Source organism: Phacochoerus africanus, chromosome 8 (genome assembly GCF_016906955.1).
Source record: "Phacochoerus africanus isolate WHEZ1 chromosome 8, ROS_Pafr_v1, whole genome shotgun sequence".
NCBI lineage: Eukaryota > Metazoa > Chordata > Mammalia > Artiodactyla > Suidae > Phacochoerus > Phacochoerus africanus.
In genome coordinates, this window is record NC_062551.1 from 69,080,207 (window position 1) to 69,099,935 (window position 19,729).

Below are 19,729 nucleotides of genomic sequence, written 5' to 3' on the forward strand. Positions count from 1 at the left end.
TGCCACAGCCACTGTCACAGGAACACCAGATCTCGGCCAACTTATGCTTATGCCTGTGGCAAAGCTAGATCCCTAATCCACTGAGCAAGGTCAAGGATCCAATCCACATCCTCATGGAAACTATGTTGGATTCTTTTTTTTTTCTTTTAATTTTTAAAAATTGTTATTTCTCCAATACAATTTTTTTTCTACTGTACAGCATGGTGGCCCAGTTACACAAACATGTATACATTCTTTTTTCTCCCATTATCATGCTCCATCATAAGTGACTACACATAATTCTCAGTGCTGCACAGCAGGATCTCATTGCTAATCCATTCCAAAAGCAATAGTTTGCATCTATTAACCTCAGACTCCCAATCCATCCTACTCCCTCCCCTTACCCTTTCGCAACCACAAGTCTATTCTCCAAGTCCATGAGTTTCTTGTCTGTGGAAAGGTTCATTTGTGCCGTATATTAGATTCCAGATATAAGTGATATTATATGGTATTTGTCTTTCTCTTTCTGACTTACTTCACTCAGTATGAGAGTCTCTAGTTCCATCCATGTTGCTGCATGTGGCATTATTTTGTTCTTTTTTACGACTGAGTAGTATTCCATTGTGGATTAACCCATCTATGTTGGGTTCTTAATCCACTGAGCCACAATGGGGACTCTGTGTGGGTGTGTCCACTGAAGAGAAGATGGGTCCCTCAGTGAGCTGTTGTGATGATTGAACCTAGGGCTCTAGAAGCACAAACACATGCCCAGAAGATAGGGGAAGGGCAAGGTCACCTTAACACAGACGGTCGGGTCTGGTTCTCAGCTGAACATCAGCGAAGATGGATTCTGTTCCCAAAACCAAAGCCTGGACTGGAGAGAAAAGAACTCTGTACGAAGCTCTTTAGGAGTTCCCGTACAGCACAGCCGAAACAGATCCGACTAGGAACCATGTGGTTGCCCGTTCGATCCCTGGCCTCGCTCAGTGGGTTAAGGACCCGGCATTGCTCTGAGCTGTGGTGTAGGTTGCAGACTCAGCTTGGATCTGGTGTTGCTGTGGCTGTGGTGTAGGCTGGCACCTGTAGCTCCAATTAGCCCCCTAGCCTGGGAACCTCCATATGCCATGGGTGTGGTCCTAAAAAAAGCAAAATAAATAAATATACCTTTAGCTTTCTAGGAAGCACTGATAGCCAGGTGCAGAGGGGAGAGGCTTTAGTTTTCACCCCCAGACTTTCACTTCCTGGAGAGGTGGAATCTGGGGTGCAGGGCCAGGGGACCTGAGACTTGGGGACAGGGGAGGCGTGTTGTTCCCAGCCCCTGTGGTCTGGTGGCCCCTCCTGCCATCACGTAGGGACAAGGGAGCTGTGGGGAGGTCGGCAACAACCTGTGTTTCTGTTGGTGGGGCGCCTTCTAAACCTGGGGTGTAGACCCTCTTCCCCTGGCTGGCTGGTAAAAGGACAAAAACCACGGCCCCTTATGATGCTTTAAGTAGAGCCTAGAGGGAGGATGTGGTCACCCAACTCCCTCTTCCTCATCAGTCCATCTCCCCGTTGCGCCTGACCCGACTGTGGGCTGGGTGCTCCTTCCTCTGGGCTCTGGCACCTGTACATCCCACACTCCACCACCACCTGCTTGCAAGTCTGTCTCCACCATCAGGCTGGGAAGGCCAGGCGGGGGCGCCTCTTATGCACCCCTATATCCACACGTCCAACCCAAAGCTGGTGCTCCGTACATTTGTGTTGGATGTGATAGAATTTGTTCCAAAATGACAGAATTCCACTCTTTGCTTGGTCCCCACCATAGTGAAGCATTGAAGAGGCGAGTGTGTTACAAATGTATTAAAGTGAAAGTACATTTTCAGAGGGAGAGAGAGCGGGCCTTCCCGAGAGTAAAAGAGGGCCCACTTTGCTTTACAATTGTTTTTATGTCTCCATCCCTTGGACCTGAGTGGGGACCCGATTTCTCCCGCCCTGGCCCTGACGTCTTGCTGCGTGTAAGGGCTGAGCGTTGCTTGACCTCTGCGTGGGGCATATTCGATCTTCTGATTGGTCGCAGGCAGGATGCCTTAATGGCACAGGGAACAGGTTATATAGAGGCAGGGTGAGGAATGGGTGACATTCCTTCCGAACAGGGAGCAGGCCAGAGCGCTCAAGGTGGGGGAGGGGCATTGCCGTGAGACACGGGCCAGAGGCCTTTGTGTCTAATCTCCTTGAAGAGGACTTGAAGCCTGTAACAGATGGATGAAGTGCTTCTCCATAAGGGATGGTGGATTTCATTTTCTAGCTTCCTCGGATTCTCCGAGTGTCAGATTCCTCTCATTGTCCTTATCTGCCCATGCTGAGATTTGACCTTCTTCAGGAATCCACCTGCACCCGGGAGACTCAGAAGAAGTGGACCCAGGCTTTGGAGGCACCCAGATCCCCTTTCCCGTGGGGACCTGTTAGCGCCAGTCTGTGTGCTCAACGCACATGATGAGGCCAAACCAACCAAAATGTCAGAGTTTGGAGCAGAGAAAGGTTTATTGAGGCCATGCAAGGAGATGGGGGCTCATCCCCCGAAAGCCAGAACTCCCTGAACTCCAAATTATAACACCTTTAAAAAGCCAAATGCGGAGTTCCCATCGTGGCTCACTGAAACAAATCTGACCAGCACCTGTGAAGATGCAGGTTCGATCCCCGGCTTTGTTTAGTGGGTTAAGGATCTGGTGTGGCTGTGAGCTGTGGTGTAGGTTGCAGACCCGGCTCGGACCTGGCATTGCTGTGGCTGTGGTGTAGGTCACTGGCTGCAGCTCCAATTTGACCTCTAGCCTGGGAACCTCCAGTCCTAGAAAAACAAACAAAAAGCCAAATGAGGGAGGGGGGTTGCAGGGTGAATGATGGGTTCACGCACAGGTCTCTGATTGGCTGATGGGGAGGTAACGGGCGGCATTGAGAGGTTAACGTTATCAACCCTTAGGTGCCAGTAGGTCTGGGGGCTCTGTGTTTGTTGTCATCAGACAGTTGATTTCTTCCATTTGGTGATGGTTTTAGCATCTGTAAAACAACTCAGAAAATGTGCATCAGATACTACCGTCTAGGTACTTCAGAGAAGAGCGAAAGCAGAGGTTTGGCGGAAGGGCCTGTCCCAGGAAGGCCCCACAGGGTCCTGCTCAGTTACAGACCAGCCGTGGGCATCACGGAACACCCTTATATCTGCCCCTGGCTCCAGCAGGAGCTCTCTGGGCTCCGGTAGCTCCGAGGACAAATGCCAGTGAGTCTCTTCCCAGCTTCCTGGACCAAGAGGATGAGCCTAGTTTAGAAACTCAGCTCAGCAGGCTGCCCAAGGCAGCATTAGCCAGGCATCCGTGACATGCCGGTTTTTGCACCCGTCTGCTATTTGGATAATGTTTTTCTCCTGCAATCAGCAATGTACAAAGCACCCTGCTCCAAATACTGTGTCGGGAAGGGCAAGCGGGGTGGAGGTGGGGAACTGATTTCTCTGCAGCTTATGGATGAATCTCAGCAGGGGCGCCAACAGAGGGTCTTTAGCTTCCCCACCGTCTCCACAGCATCTCCCCCAGATCATTGCTCCAAACACCATGTACGTGAAAATGCACACAAATGCAGTTTTTTGGCTTTTTTTTTTTTTCTAGGGTTGCACCCTCGGCACATGGAGGTTCCCAGGCTAGGGGTCGAATCGGAGCTGTAGCTGCTGTCCTATACCACAGCCACAGCAACGCGGGATCCGAGCAGAGTCTGCGACCTATACCACAGCTCACGGCAACACTGGATCCTTAACCCACTGAGCGAGGCCAGGGATTGGACCTGCAACCTCATGGCTCCTAGTCGGATTCATTAACCACTGCGCCACGACGGGAACTCCGAAAATAATTATTTTCTAAAGAAAAAGAATTGATCAGAGTTCCTGTCGTGGCTCAGTGGAAACGAATCTGACTTGTATCCATGAGGACGCAGGTTTGATCCCTGGCCTCGCTCAGTGGGTTAAAGATCCAGCGTTGCCGTGACTGTGGTGTAGGTGGAAGATGCAGCTTGGATCCCACGTTGATGTGGCTGTGGTGTAGGCTGGCGGCTGCAGCTCCGATTCAACCCCTAGCCCGGGAACTTCCGTATGCCACAGGTGTGGCCCTAAAAAGACAAAAAAAGGAAAGGAAAAAACATTTATCACATGACTTCATAATACACCTAGACCTATTTCTTTCACTACCTTTTCTTTCTTTCTTTCCTTGTATTTTATGGTCTCACCTGTGGCATATGGAAGCTCCTGGGCTAGGGGTCACATTGAAGCTGCAGCAGCTGGCCTGTGCCACAGTCACAGCAATATAGGATGCCAGCCGAGTCTGTGACCTATGAGCAGCTTGCAGCAACACTGGATCCTTAACCCAATGAGCAAGGCCAGGGGTTGAACTCACATCCTCATGGAGACTACATTGGGTCCTTAACCTGCTGAGCCACAGTGGGAACTCCCCTTTCACTGTCTTTTAACACTTGTCTCAGTTCTCTCTCCTCATGTCCTGTGGCACTTAGTGTTCCCAGGGTGTCTGACCCCTGGGCATTTTATTATATTTCGCTCACTGCTTTTCCATTTTGTAGCCGATTGTGTCCCATGTCACTTCTCACTGGAGGAAAGAATTCCCTACTTAGCCCTCAGGGTGACACAGGCTACGTTTAACTAAATACAGGCTCATGATATGCGATTTCCAAACACAGAAGGAGACAAGCCATCGTGAATGAGAATCAGCATGAACCCTGAACAACCGACTCCAATCACCTAAGAGATGTCACATTGGGCAGCAATCCGCTGGAGTCACTGAATGATGGTACAGGGCATTTTAAAAAGAGAGTTCAGAAAATGAACAGTCAGGGGAGTTCCCGAGGTGGCTCAGAAGTAATGAAACTGACTAGCATCCATGAGGATGCAAGTTTGATCCCTGGCCTTGCTCATCGGGTTAAGGATCTGGTGTTGCTGTGAGCTGTGACATACATTGCAGATGCAGCTCAGATCCCATGTTGCTGTGGCTCTGGTGCAGGCCGGCAGATACAACTCTGATTGGACCCCTAGCCTGGGAACCTCCATGTGCCGAGGGTGCAGCCCTTAAAAAAAAAAATTTAAGTTTTCATCTTTGTTTCCTTGCCCCCCACTAGGTGGACCCAGGAGGGTCCGCTCTGCGCCTGGTCTTTTCCTCTTTTGCGGGGAAGACTTTGTTTGAAGGTGAGAGTTTCTTGCTATGAGGAGTTGTCCCCGGGCTCCAGAGAGAAATCAAAGTGATGTATTTTCCTCAGTCCCTTTTTGCTTTGTCTTCCACAGTGGGGTGTTAAGGACCTGCCAAGGCCTGTTTCAAAAGCTCCTTTGATTATTTAGAAAAAGCCTGACATCATTTAACCAGAGGGCCCCCAGGAATCACATGCATCATCGCTCTGGGTTTTGCTGAACAGAAGGTTCAACATTAGTGAATGGGGCTGTTTCAGTTAATTAACCCCCTGGGTCTCCCAGTAAGAGGTCTCAATGACTCTGATGTCTTTGCTGGTCCCCAGGGGCCCCTCGGATTAGCTTCTACAGGAACCGAGGGGCTGGACTGGACAGGCAACTGGGTCAGGGGTGACTTTCAGGCGACCCTGGCCTGCGAGTTGGCCAACCTGAGAATTTTGCTGTTGTAATTGCCAAGGCTGGGCTGGTTGAAAGGGACGCAAAGATTCAGGGCGATTAAGGCCTCATGAAGATTCTCACTATTTTCTTTTCCTTCTCCTCTTTAGGGCCCCACTCTCGGCACATGGAGGTTCCCAGGCTAGGGGTAGAACTGGAGCTGCAGCTGTTGGCCTACGCCACAGCCACAGTAATGCCAGATTCGAGCCACATCTGTGACTTACCCTGCAACTTGTGGCAACGCTGGATCCTTAACCCGCTGAGCGATCTGCGTCCTCATGGATACTAGTCATGTTTTTAACCCCATGAGCTGCAATGGGAACACTCTCTTACTGTTTTCAATAGGGATTTTAAAGATACATTGCAGTACATGGGGAACGCCTCAAAAATCATCCCAAAGTTATTCCTGTTGATTGCTCTCTGTGTGTGTTCTAAAAATGTTGGCATTCCCTGGTAGCCTGGAGGTTAAGGATCCAGCATCGTCACTGCTGTGGCTCGAGTCACTGCTGTGGTTTGGCCTTGATCCCTGGCCCAGGAACTTCTGCCTACCATAGACACGGCCAAAAAAACAAACAAACAAAAAAGAAAATTAAAATGCAGATAACTTACCCTCTAGTTTGTTTTCTTAATGAACTCACACTGCCTCGCTTCTAATGACCCAAGGGTCAGTCACGCAGGGCGCCATCCCCCCTTGGGTAAACCGCTTTCCACCTGAGAAATCACTGCTTTGCTTGTTCCTTAACCGGTAGGGAGATGCAGTGCTGAGAAAACTGCAGGACCGAAAAAGCTTAGCCCTCAAGAGGGAGAAGTTTCTTTTTTTCTTTTCTTTAATTTTTGCTTTTTAGGGCTGTACCCGGGACATATGGAAGTTCCCAGGCTAGGGGGTCTAATTGGAGCTGCAGCTGCCGGCCTACACCACAGCCACAGCAACGTGGCATCCTTCACCCACTGAACAAGGCCGGGGTTTAAACCCGCATCCTCACGGATCCTAGTCAGTTTTGTTTCTGCTGCGCCACAATGGAAACTCCCAAGAGGGAGAAGTTTCTAAGCAAGGGCTTTGGAGTCTGAACCCTGGTGTCTTGGACTGAGCAATGGTGTCTTTTTAGAGGCGGCCTGGGGAGAGATGCCCAAGACAGTGAGTAGGTCTGGACTGGGCACAGGGAGAAGAAGATCCCAGTGTGGCTGCAACTGTGCCCCCAGAGGGCTGAGCCTTCGCATCCTCGCAGCATCAGGTGGTTGGATAGTTGCCTGCCTTGAAGAGGGGACCTAGGTGTGACTGTGTTATCCAATATACCTGGCTGCCACTGGCTGGCCTGGCTGCCACTAACACCGAGCAGGGTGCCAGGGGCTCCTGGGCACAAAAGCCTTCCTGGGTCCCCCATTTCTTTTCTTTTCTTTTTTTTTTTTGTCTTTTTAGGGCCACACCGGTGGCATGTGGAGGTTCCCAGGCTGAGTCAAATCGGAGCTCTAGCTGCCGGCCTACGCCACAGCCATAGTAACATGAGATCCAAGACGCTCTGCTACCTACACCGCAACTCACGGCAAGGCCAGATCCTTAACCACTGAGCGAGGCTAGGGTTTGAATCCACATCCTCATGCGTACTAGTTGGGTTTGTTACCACTGAGCCACAACGGGAACTCCTGCCCATTCCTTGCTTTTAGGAAATGGGCCTCATTCAGCCTCCATGACCTTCCCTGAGTTCCAAGGGGTAAGTTCAGACAGTGGCTGATCAGGGGAGAGAGGGGAGGCAAAGACCAGGGAGGAACAGTCAAGAAACAATGAACAGTCAAGAAACAATGAACAGTCAAGAAACAATGATAGGAGTTCCCGTCGTGGCACAGGGGAAATGAAACTGACTAGGAACCACGAGGTTGTGGGTTTGATCCCTGGCCTCGCTCAGTAGGTTAAGGATGTGGCATTGCTGTGAGCTGTGGTGTAGGTCACAGACACAGCTCGGATCCCGCATTGCCGTGGCTCTGGCACAGGCCAGTGGCTACAGCTCGGATTCTACCCCTAGCCTGGGAACCTCCATATGCCGAAGGAGCGGTCCTAGAAAAGGCAAAAAGACAAAAAAAAAAAAGAATATTTCACTGTAGAGAATACTTAGCATGGAACCTCCCCGCCCCCACCCCCATGTGTTCTCCTTTTAAAGAAAGCATGACAAATTAGTGACCTGGAAGATGTGAATAAAATACACATCAGGGAAATCATTGTTTCGAGAATTCTTTTCAGCTTAATTAATTCACGTTGGCTGTCCAAATTGATTCTAGGTCTGCAGACAATTTTCAAGCAAAATGTTATGACAGAGTTCATAGCAAAGATTTGGGGCAGGAATTTCTGTTTGCTGAGCTGCCATCTCAAGCTAAACAAATGCCCACAAAGAATCCTCAGGCAAATTAACTTTCCCTCGAATGGGTTCTTTTCACCCGTTTGCATTCATTCCCATGCTACTTTCAGATGCGGCTGGTAAGTTAAGTACACATAGATGATGGGAAACTGGTAAACAAGAGATCAAGGGGTCATTTGGGAAAAGTTGATCTTGGTCTAAATAAAATTCTTTATCCATTTCAAGGAACCTAAAAATCTATTTCAGTTTTGTCTTGGAGTTCCCTGGTGGCCTAGTGGTTAAGGACTTGGTGTTGTTACTGTTGTGGCTTGGGTTCTATCTCTGGCCTGGGAACTTCCACAGGCTTTCAGTGCAGTCAAAAAGAAAAAGAAAAAAAATTCTATCATGGCGTTCTCATTGTGGTGCAGGGGAAATGAATCCGACTAGGAACCATCAGGTTGCAGGTTTGATCCCCAGCCTTGCTCAGTGGCTTAAGGATCTGGCGTTGCCATGAGCTGTGGTGTGGGTCGCAGACTCAGATCCTGAGTTGCTATGGCTGTGGCCTAGACCGGCAGCTGTAGCTCTGATTTGACCCCTAGCCTGGGAACTTCCATATGCTGCTGGTGCAGCCCTAAAAAAAGACAAAAAAAATCTACCTTTTTTTTTCCCTTTTTACAGCTGCACCTATGGCTTATGGAAGTTCCTGGGCTAGGGGTCGAATCAGAGCTGCTGCTGGCCTACGCCACAACCACAGCAAAATCAGATCTGAGCCTCATGGCAATGCTGGATCCTTAACCCACTGAGCAAGGCCAGGGATTGAACCCACATCCTCGTGGACAGATCTTAACCCACTGAGCCACAGTAGGAACGCCTATCACTTTCTTTATAACCACGTGTTTGGTGGTCTGGGAAATGGGATTTTCTGAAAATCCAAACAACATTTTCTGCACATTCATTAAATAGTTTTCGCCTCCTCTAGCCTGGACTCTCCTTGGCATCACTGCGCAAGACACCGATCCATTCTTCTCTCTTAACCAATCCTTTATCCCATTATAGATGAGCTATTTGCCATCACCCTGGCTCTTATGTGCAACTTAAAAAATTCTGCACAATCTTTTTCTGACCACTGGGTGTCATGAGTGCACAATATATGCTGCAGCTAGAACCGCTGCTCTCTGGGGCGTGCGGCTTCATCCACTCTGGCTGCGGTGTCCTGGGCATGGCTTCACAGAGGCCACCGGCAAATGATGAGGCCTTGAAGAGTTTGCTTCTGGGGGTGTGACATTGAGAAGCAGACGAAATGCAGATGATGGAAGATAAGCAAAAATAGAGCACTGGCTTGCTCTTTGTGTCTTCCAGAATATTTCCATGGACCACCAGTTAAGGGGGAAGATCAAAATCTAACAGAAGATGTTCTTAGGACCACTTCTCAAGTAGTCTGACCAGAAAACGGGACTGACCTGGAACACTTAGGTCTCAGACAGTCCAGGGCTCTGCTCAACTAGCAATAAAATGAGGACAAGAAGATGCCAGTTGTTACTATCTTATTTCCCATTGACTTGTCTTTTATTTTTTTAATTAAAAACATTTTTTTTTCTTTTTTAGGGCCATACCTGCGGCACATGAAGTTCCCAGGCTCAGGGGCGAATTGGAGCTTTAGCTGCCAGCCTACACCACAGCCACAGCAACATGGGATCTGAGCCGTGTCTGCAACCTATACCAGAGCTCACGGGAACACCAGATCCTTAGCCCACTGAACAAGGCCAGGCATTGAACCTCTGTCTTCATGGATACTAGTTGGATTTGTTTCTGCTGCACTACAATGGGAACTCCTGACTGGTCTTTTAATTTCACTAGAGAGTAACTTTCTGAAAGTAAATCATCTTGAGTGCAGGGGAACCTGCTTCAAATTCATGATTTTATTTTATTTATTTATGTGTCATTTTTAGGGCTGCACCTGCAATATATGGAGACTCCCAGGCTAGGGATTGACTCAGAGCTGCAGCTACTGGCCTACACCACAGCCACACAGGATCTGGGCTGAGTCTCCAACCTATACCACAGCTCATGGCAACACTGGATCCTCAACCCACTGAGTGAGGCCAGAGATCGAACCTGCATCCTCATGGATACCAGTCAGACTGTTTCCAATGAGCCACAAGGGGAACACACCAGATTCATGATTTTGGAATTTGGAGATTGTGCCCAGTTTTGGCACCAGCACTTCCTCCTTGACAAAAGTAGTATGGGTTTCTTCTTCATGCTGGGGTCCCAGGGAGGCCTGAATGTACAAATCAGCACCTTTTTTTTTTTTTAAATAATGATTTTTATTTTTTCCATTATCGCCGGTTTACAGTGTTCTGTCCATTTTGTACAGTACAGCAAGGTGACCCTGTCACACACACGTGTATACATTTTTTTTCTCACTTATCCTGCTCCCGCATAGGTGACTAGATATAGTTCCCAGTGCTACACAGCAAGACAAATTAGCACCTTTCATTATTCCTCCTGGCCCTGGAAATCCCCTGTCTTAATAACATCTTTATTTTTTTGTTTGTTTGTATGTTTGTATGTGTAGCATATGGAAGTTCCTGGACCAGGGATCAAACCTGCACCACAGCAGTAACCAGAGCCACAGCAATGACAATGCTGGGTCCCTAACCAGCTAGGCCACCAGGGAATTCCCTACTGTATGCTTTCATCAGCAAATGGCAGACCCCGTGACTACCAGAGATTTCTAGAAAAGGGGTATTTTTCTTGGATGACAAGAAGTCTCGAGGCAGTTGCTGGCTCTAGTTCAGCTACTTTACGAAGCCACTGAGGACCCAAACTTCCTCTCATTCTGCTCACCATCATTAGCATGCTGGCTTTTTATCTTCGTGGTCTCAAGATCGCTGCCTCAGCTCCAGCCATCAAACCTGATTTTAGTGCCAAAGAAGGGGGAAGAAACAATGTTGGCAAAGTCTCCTCTTGCCTGTTTTTATAAGAAAGCAAAAGATTCCCCAGAAGTGTCTCCATTCAATGACCCTTTATGTCTCAGTGAGTGCTGTGAGCTGCTATTACCTACAAAAGGGGATGGGAAGTGAGCCAGGGAAGGGGGGTGGTTAGTGAGCAAAGGTGTCTTCCATGGTTGAGTAACCAAATTGGAAGAGGAGTTCCCTTGTGGTGCAGTGGGTTAAGGATCTGGCCTTGTCACTGTAGCAGCTCAGCTCACTGCGGTGTCTCGGGTGTGATCACTGGCCCGGGAGAGACTGATGGATAAACAGATAACACTCATCTAAGAGATGCCCAAACCCAGTGAATATAGGCTGAAAACCAGAAAAGTCTTAGGAAGATCATCATTCATTCATCCATTCCTATTTTGTTTATGGGTTTTTTTTTTCTATCCAAGTTCACAAGTACATGGGCTTATAGGTTTTTTTTTTCCTTCTCATGCTGTCCTTATTAGATGTGGGTGCCTTATACAATGAGCTGGAGAAAGTTCTCTATTTTTGGCAAGTTATTTTCTCTAAAGGGCCAGATAGTAAACATCAGATAGTAAATACTAGGCTTTGCAGCTCCTACGAGGTCTGTCGTTACTGCTTAGCGCGGCCATTATGGCTTGAAAGGAGCCACAGACAGTACTTAAGAGGCTAGGCCTGGCCAAGTTTGGCCCACTGCCTGTGGTTTACCTGTCCTTGTTCTAGGCTATGTTTTATGTACGTTTCGAATCATTTGTTTTTTAAATGTTTGGGAAAACTCTCCTGTCATACCTCATGGGCCTGTTTTTGATGTGTGAAAATATTTTTAAACGGTTGACTCAATTTCTTTAACAATTACAGGACTCTTCTTGTTGTCTCTTCCTCAGAGACGTTACGTTACATTATATTTTTCTAGACGTTTGTCCATTTGATCTGTGTTTTCATTTTTTAAATTAAATTTTATTTTTTTATTACTCAAATGAATTGATCACATCTGTAGTTGTGTAATGATTATAACAATCTGATTTCACAGGATTTCCATCCCACAGCCCAAGCACATCCCCCCACACCCCTCAAACTGTCTCCTCCGGAGACCATAAGTTTTTCAGTGTCTGTGAGTCAGCTTCTGTTCTGCAAAGAAGTTCCGTCCGTCCTTTTTTCAGATTCCACATATCAGTGAAAGCATTGGATGTTGGTGTCTCATTGTATGGATGACTTCACTTAGCATGATAGTTTCTAGGTCCATCCATGTTGCTAAAAATGCTGGTATTTTGTTCTTTTTAATGGCTGAGCAATATTCCATTGTTGATCTGTGTTTTCAAATTAACGGACAAAGAACTTTTCGAGCTTAACTCTTTTTTATTGTGGTAAACTAGACATAAAATAAAGATAATTTATATTATCTTTAATATAATATAATTATATTATATTGTAATATGGAGGTTCTTAGGCTAGGGGTCCAATCAGAGCTGTAGCCACCAGCTTATGCTACAGCCACAGCAACGCTGGATCCGAGCCTCGTCTGCGACTTACACCACAGCTCACAGCAATGCCAGATCCTTAACCCACTGAGCGAGGCCAGGGATCGAACCCGCAACCTCATGGTTCCTAGTCGGATTCGTTAACCACTGCGCCATGACGGGAACTCCCACCTTAACCATTTTTAAGCGCATAGTTCAGCAATGTCAAGTACACTCAGCATTGTGCTACCCATCTCAGGCCTCTTTTCACCTTGCAACGCTGAAAGAAAAGAAAAGAGAAAAAAAGTATCCATTCGATTGGACAAAACTTTCCCAAGTCACCTCCCCACAGGCCCTGGTGGCCTCGATGCCACTTTCTGCCTCCGTGAATTTGCCTCTTCCAGATACTTCATGTACATGGATTCATATAACATCGTTCCTTTTGCGTTTGGCCTGTTTCACTCAGCATCATGTTTTCACAGCTCATCCTTATCGTAGCATGTATCTGAATTTCATCCTTACGCAACCCCAGAGCAGTATTCATTTTGCGGTATTAACAAATTAACACATTGTACATCTTATTTAAAAAATTTTTTAAATTTGTGTGCTTTTTAGGGTCCTACCTGTGGCGTATGAAAGTTCCCGGGCGAGGGGGCGAATCAGAGCTGCAGCTGTCGGCCTACACCACAGCCCCAGCAAGGCGGGATCCAAGCCGTGTCTGCAACCTATACCACAGCTCGCGGGAACGCTGGATCCTTAACCCACTGAGCGAGGCCAGGGGTTGAACCCGCATCCTCATGAATACTAGTCGGGTTCCTAATCCTATGAGCCATGGCGGGAACTCCACATTGTACATCTTAAACTTATGCTTTATGTCAAAATAAAGCTGGGAACAAATTAAAAAGAATCTCACTTCTTTCTAAGGCTGAGTAACATTCCATGGTGTGGGGACTACCACCTCCTGCTCACCCATCTGTGGATGGACATTTGGGTGGTTTGCCCACTTTGGCGATTGTGTCTAGTGCTGCTGTGGCCGTGGGTGTGCCGGCATCTGAGTCCCTGCTTTCACTTCTTTTGGGGACACATTGAGGAGAGGAATGTGGGTCACATGGTAATTCTATGTTTAATTTTTGAGGAACTGCCAAACTGTTTTCCTTCAATATGAACTTTTTTTGGTCTTTTTAATTTTTTTTAGGGCCGCACCAAGGGCACATGGAAGTTCCCAGCTAGGGGTCAAATTGGAGCTAAGCTGCCGGCCTGCACCACAGCCACAGCAATGCCAGATCCAAGCCGTGTCTGTGATCTACACCACAGCTCATGGCAACGTCGGATCCTTAACCCACTGAGCGAGGCCAAGGATGGAACCCACGTCCTCATGGAGATACTAGTCGGGTTCGTTACTGCTGAGCCACAACAGTAACCCCCTGTTTTTTTTTTTTTAATCATAAGTGAATTTTTTTTTTTTTGGTCTTTTTGCCTTTTTCTAGGGTCGCACCCAGGGCATATGGAGACTGCCAGGCTAGGCGTCTAATTGGAGATGTAGCCGCTGGCCTACGCCATAGCCACAGCAACGCAGGATCCGAGCCGCGTCTACGACCTACACCACAGCTCATGGCAACACCGGATGCTTAACCCGCTGGCCAGGGATCGAACCCGCAACCTCATGGTTCCTAGTCGGATTCATTAACCACAGCGCCACGATGGGAACTCCAATTTGCTGATGATTTTTATTTTATTTTATTTTATTGGCTGCACCATGTGCACGTGGAAGTTCCTGGGCCAGGGGCCGAACCTGAATCACAGCAGTCTGCCAAGCCACAGCAGGGATAATTCTGAGTCCTTAACTGTTAAGCCACCAGGGAACTCCCAAAGATTTTTAATTTCAGCAGACTGTTATGTCCTTTTCACTTTTAAATCAATATGTCAGAGGCTCGCGTGGGCACAAAGCAAAGGATTCTGTATCTGATGAAGAGGGAGGGTCCCCACGCATGTCAGACTGTTCCGCCCATGACACACATTCAAGGAGTATTGGTCCCACCCACACCTGGCGGATTGATCACACTGGGTCTTTGGCCCCCTCTCCTCGGTGCTATTAGCGCCTTTTCAGGTTTCTGGGCTGCTGTTCTGGTCCAGCCGGCTGACTCTGGTCTTCCCATCACGGCCATTAAGAGCTCAGGGAAGATCCTGGCAATTAACTGTGGAATCTCCTGACAGATCAGATCTTGTCCATCTTCTTCTCCCACATCCCCTCCTTTCCTGGCAGGTTTCACCCCGTTGCTGAGTTGCTCCTCTGCTCTTTAACGTCTAAATCCCACTTTCAGCCACTCTGCTCGGTGGTCCCGTGAATCCTCGAGACAGGTTGAAGAATGCCCCCCTCCCCCAAAGGTGTCCACATCCTAAACCCTGGCACCTGTGACTGGCACCAAAGAGACTTGCAGGTGTGATGAGGGTGAGGACTTTCCGATGGGGGATGGCTTCTCCGGGTGGGCTCACAAGGATCCCTCTAACAGGGAGGCAGGAAGATCAAAGGAGGGAGGAGAGGCGATGACTGAAGCCGGAGACGGGCCTGTCTGGGAGTGCAGGTGGCCTCGGGAGCTGACTAGGGCGGGGGCGGGCCTTCCTCGAACCCTCCAGAGGGAACCCACCCTGCCTTGACTTCAGCCCAGTGAAACCGATTTTGGATTTCTAACCTCCAGACTGTAAGAGCAGATATTTATCTGTATTATTATTATTATTATTTTGCTTTTTAGGGCTGCACTCACAGCATGTGGAAGTTCCCAGGCTAAGGGTCAAATCAGAACCGCCGTTGCTGGCCTACACCACAGCCATAGCATCGCGGGATCTGAGCTGTGTCTGTGACCTACGCCACAGCTTGTGGCAAGGCCGGATCCTCCACTGAGTGAGGCCAGGGATCCTGCATCCTCATGGATACTAGTTGAGGTCTCAACCAGCTGAGCCACAACAGGAGCTCTCCCATTTGTCTGGTTTTAAGCACTGAGCTGGGGAGCCTTTGTTACAGCAGTGACAGGAAATGAATAGTCTTCTGCTTGTGTAACCAGTCCCTTGGGCGTAAGGGGGGGAGTTAGGACTCGGTATAGATTTGGAATTGCTTATTGACTAGTTAAGGGTGGGGCTCAAGGCACACAAACCTGTCCTACAGAAATCAACTATGGGAGGCACCCACAGAAGGCATGGAAGCAACACTTGGGCCAAGAGTCTTCCAAGAGGCAGGAGGTGGAGCCAGCAGGACAGGCAGACGGGACCTTCAGCTCCAACGCCAGTTCCCACGGTGAGTTTGCACAGACAAGGGGCGCAGATTGTGAGTGGCAGGTGAACTGTCAATATTTTTAGGTATTTGGTTCCTATGTGGCTTATCCCTCTATTAAAAACGGAGAAGAAAACTTCCACCAGGGTTTTGGGCTGGGTGTTTTTGGAGGTGGGTTACTGGGACCCAGTAAGGAAGAAGGGTAGATCCGATGGAGGGCAGTGCCTGCTGCTGGGAGACTCGACGGAAGGTCCTGCATTTTAGGAGAGTGGATGAGACTGAAGATGCCCTGTACGTGTGGGGACTTCATCAACCAGGAGAGATGATAAGTGAGCGTAAGCTGGGCCCCTCTGAGCTGGAGCTGGATATGGTTGACTAGAAGTAGGTTATTTCACAGGACAATTTAGGAATGCTTCACGTACATGGGCATGACTGAAAGTCAGAAAGGAAATGAAAAGTTTCATAAGTAGTCAAAACAAATATTTCAGGGTTTGCATTCTTTGATGTTAGAACAGCCTCTGGGCTCTCAGTTCAGCTCCATCCATTCTTCCTGTGCGTATAATTCCAAGATGTGTGGTCATTCGACTGCTGGCCAAATACATCAGACACCGGAGATGAGGGCAGGCAGACGACTAAGAGGCAGCAGCTGGCCGCTTATGTAACATAATTCTAACTATTCAAAAGTGAACGCAGGAGTTGTTGTGGTGGCTCAGTGGGTTCAGAACATCACGCAGTGTCTCCGTGAGGATTCAGGTTCAATCCCTGGCCTCCCTCAATGGGCTAAGGATCCAGCATTGCCACAAGTTGTGGCATAGGCCCCAGCTGCAGCTCCGATTTGACCCCTACCCTGTGACCTTCCATATGCTGCAGGTGCAGCCATAAATTAAAAAAAAAAAAAAAAGGGGAAGTTCCTTTGTGGGGCTGTGGGTTAAAGACCTGGTATTGTCATTTGTGCTTGGCTTGAGTCGCTGCTGTGGTACGGTTTTGATCCCTGGCCTAGGAAGTTCCACATGCCTCAGGGATGAGCAAAAAAAAAAAAAAGGGAAGCAAAGTGAACATATATATTCTCTGGTATGTCCAGGGGCTCCCACCACCCAGTCCGTCCGCTCAAGGGTTAGCTCTTAGCAGAACAGGGGCTCCCGGACCCTGGCTTCACACCAAGCCTCACTTCTGTTCCAATTTGTTGTGTCTTGGCCTTACAGATGTCAATAATTTGACTACCACCCGTGAACTTGGGGGTTCATTACTTTAATAATTGAGCAAGCTAGCTGATTTCTCTCCCCTTGTCATCTAATACAAGAAATCCCAAAGTATAAAGGGCTGCTTCCTGTAGGAAGAAGACTCGCAGAACTGCAGGCCCAGTGGGCAACAATACATACAGTACAGGGTAATAATTGATATTTATATTAGTGGGTCTCGGACATTAAGAATAGTTTAATTGCATTCATCTTTATTGAAGGATGCAGGCACGAGCGTGGTACATTTTAGAAGATTTTTTTTTTAAAGGGCCGAAAGGCAGCATGTGGAAGTTCCCAGGCTAGGGGTCGAGTCAGCGATACAGCCGCTGGCACAGCAACGCCAGATCTGCGCCGCCTCTTAGACCTGCGTTGCAGCTCGAGGGAATGATCCGTAACCCACTGAGTGGGGCCCAGGTTCAAACCTCTATTCTCATGGATGCTGGTCGGGTTCGCTTCCCCTGAGCTGCAACAGAAATGCCACATTTTAGAAGTTTTAATCCAAAGTGGACTGAACGTCTTGATGCTTGTATAGAATTGAGCCTTTAACCATCTAGACAACTAACCTGTCCAGAAAGACTCAATCTTCAGGATTCCAGACCTGAAACTCCTGAGTGAAACAGAATGATGGCCAAAAATATGCATATTCTTGTGTCGACAGATTCATTTTTCTCTGCCAGTCTTGTGCAAACTTGAGCACTGGCTCACCTGGGCTGCTTGGGCCTCCGTGCTCCCCTGTGCTTATGACATTTCCCTGTTTATGTGGACCGACAGTACTTCTGGGCTCACCTGGGCTGACCATGGCTCCCCACTCACCTGGGCTGATCACCCCCCTCCATTCACCTGGGCTGATCACCCTTCCCAGCTCAACTGGGCCGATCACCCCTCCCACTCACCTGGGCTGACCACCCTTCCCTGCTCACCTGTGCCGACCATGTCTCCCTGCTCACGTGGGATGGCCACAGTTCACTGCCTTCTTTTTCTTTTCCTCTGTGGGCCTTCGTCACGGAGCTGTGGTGACACCAAGGAAGAACAAAGCTCCTTTCTCATTTCTAACATTGTGTTGTGATAAAAATGACACACTTGTCAGCTCATCTCAGATACTCAAACCATAGGCCTTAGAAAAACAGGAGTTTAGGATAAGATACCTCCTTGATAAGTGGGAGATGTGGTTGGATGAAGGCAGAAAAAAGCAAGTTCAGCTTCTAAGGTGGCACACTAAAAAAGGCCCAAACCAAAACAAACAATGTGCTTCACAAATACCAGACAGAAACTCATGTTCAAAGTTAATGGAAAATTTTAGGGTCAAAGAAGACAGCGAGGTAGAAAGTGGGAACAAAAGTGACCTTGCCCGATTCCGTGTGGGTGAGGCCATTGCACTGTGCTCCACGGAGAGGGAGGGACCACCGCCCTCTCCACCTGCCCCTGGTAGCCTGCCCTCCTTAGCAGGTGGGTTGTGACTAGTCTGATGGCTTTATTAACCTAATTACTTATCCTGACCTCCTATTCTCAGCTTTAGCCAGCTGGATAGATTACCAGCCAGCCCTGGCTCTTCCTGAACCAAAGATGCGGAGAAACCAGGGCAAAGCCAAGGGCCTGATGGAGGCACATGTTGGTTGCAGCAGGGCTCCGTGGGGCGGTTGCTAAAAGTACAGATGCGCAAAGGTAACCATGCACTTACTGGGATGAGTCTGTGGGGCAATAAAAGCACCAGGGCCCTCCTGGGCATCCCAAGCACTGACAACTGACCTCAGGACCACACATCCCATTGGGGGCTGGATACTTCAGCCGTGGGAAATGGCTCATCCTCTCCATTTCCCTACTCCGTTTCCCTGCTCGGGGTGTGTGGGTCCTGCTCCTAGAGCCTTCCCTTCTCTGAGCATCTGTTCCTGTCTCCTCTCACTGCCCACAACCCCCTCCTCGCCTCCCTGTCTCTGCAGTTTCCCCTGCCTCAGGGCTCAGGCTTGCTCAGAGTTCCTTCTCAACCCAACACCCCTTTGCTTGGGCAGATCAGAACCTCCCCAGTTGCCCTGCATCACCAGCTTTCAGGCTCCCTCTGCAGTTCCCTAACTCTCCCCGTGATTCTCAAAAAAGGATGCAGATGGCTCCATTTATATTTTTCTGCCAGTTGGGTATCAGGGCCCCTTGGCTTGTCTAAAAGTCCTAAAATTCCTGCCCATCTTGCTGTCCTCAGCATAGCTGGGGTCTCCCGAGGTGGCCCCTTCCGCAGGCCCCAGGGCCCAGCAGGCAGTGATCTGACTTCCATCGAAAGGACTGGAGAGTGGGTTTCATATTTCTGAAAACATGCAAAGCAGTTCCATGAGTCAGAGATCCCGTCTTCATTGTCGCCTCTAGTTCCCTCACGAACAGGCTGGGTGACAAAGATAAGTCACTTCCTTTCTCCATAAAATGAGGGATCTGAGTAGATAATGATGCCATCTGCCAGGTACCAGGTGCTACTCCACGTATGACACACAGATTTGCTATGGAATCCCCAGGAGGGAGGGACTATCACTACATCCTGTTAAAGATGGGGAAACGGAGGCACAGAGCAGTTGAGTAACTTGCCCAAGGTCACACAGCCAGTAAGAGGCAGAGCAGGGATTTGAACTCTGTGGGTCTGGCCACAGAATCCTTTCTCTTAACCATGCTTAATCACGCTGCCCTCTTGCCATCCCAGTAGCCCTCAGATCAGACACCAGTGAAAAGTGGGCAATGAGGAGTTCCCTGGTGGCCTAGTGGTTAAGGATTGGATGTTATCACTGTGGTGGCTTGGGTTCTGTCCCTGGCCCAGGAACTTCTGCACGCTGTGGGCATTGCCAAAAATAAAAATAAAAAAAAGAGAAGTGGGCAATGAGAGAA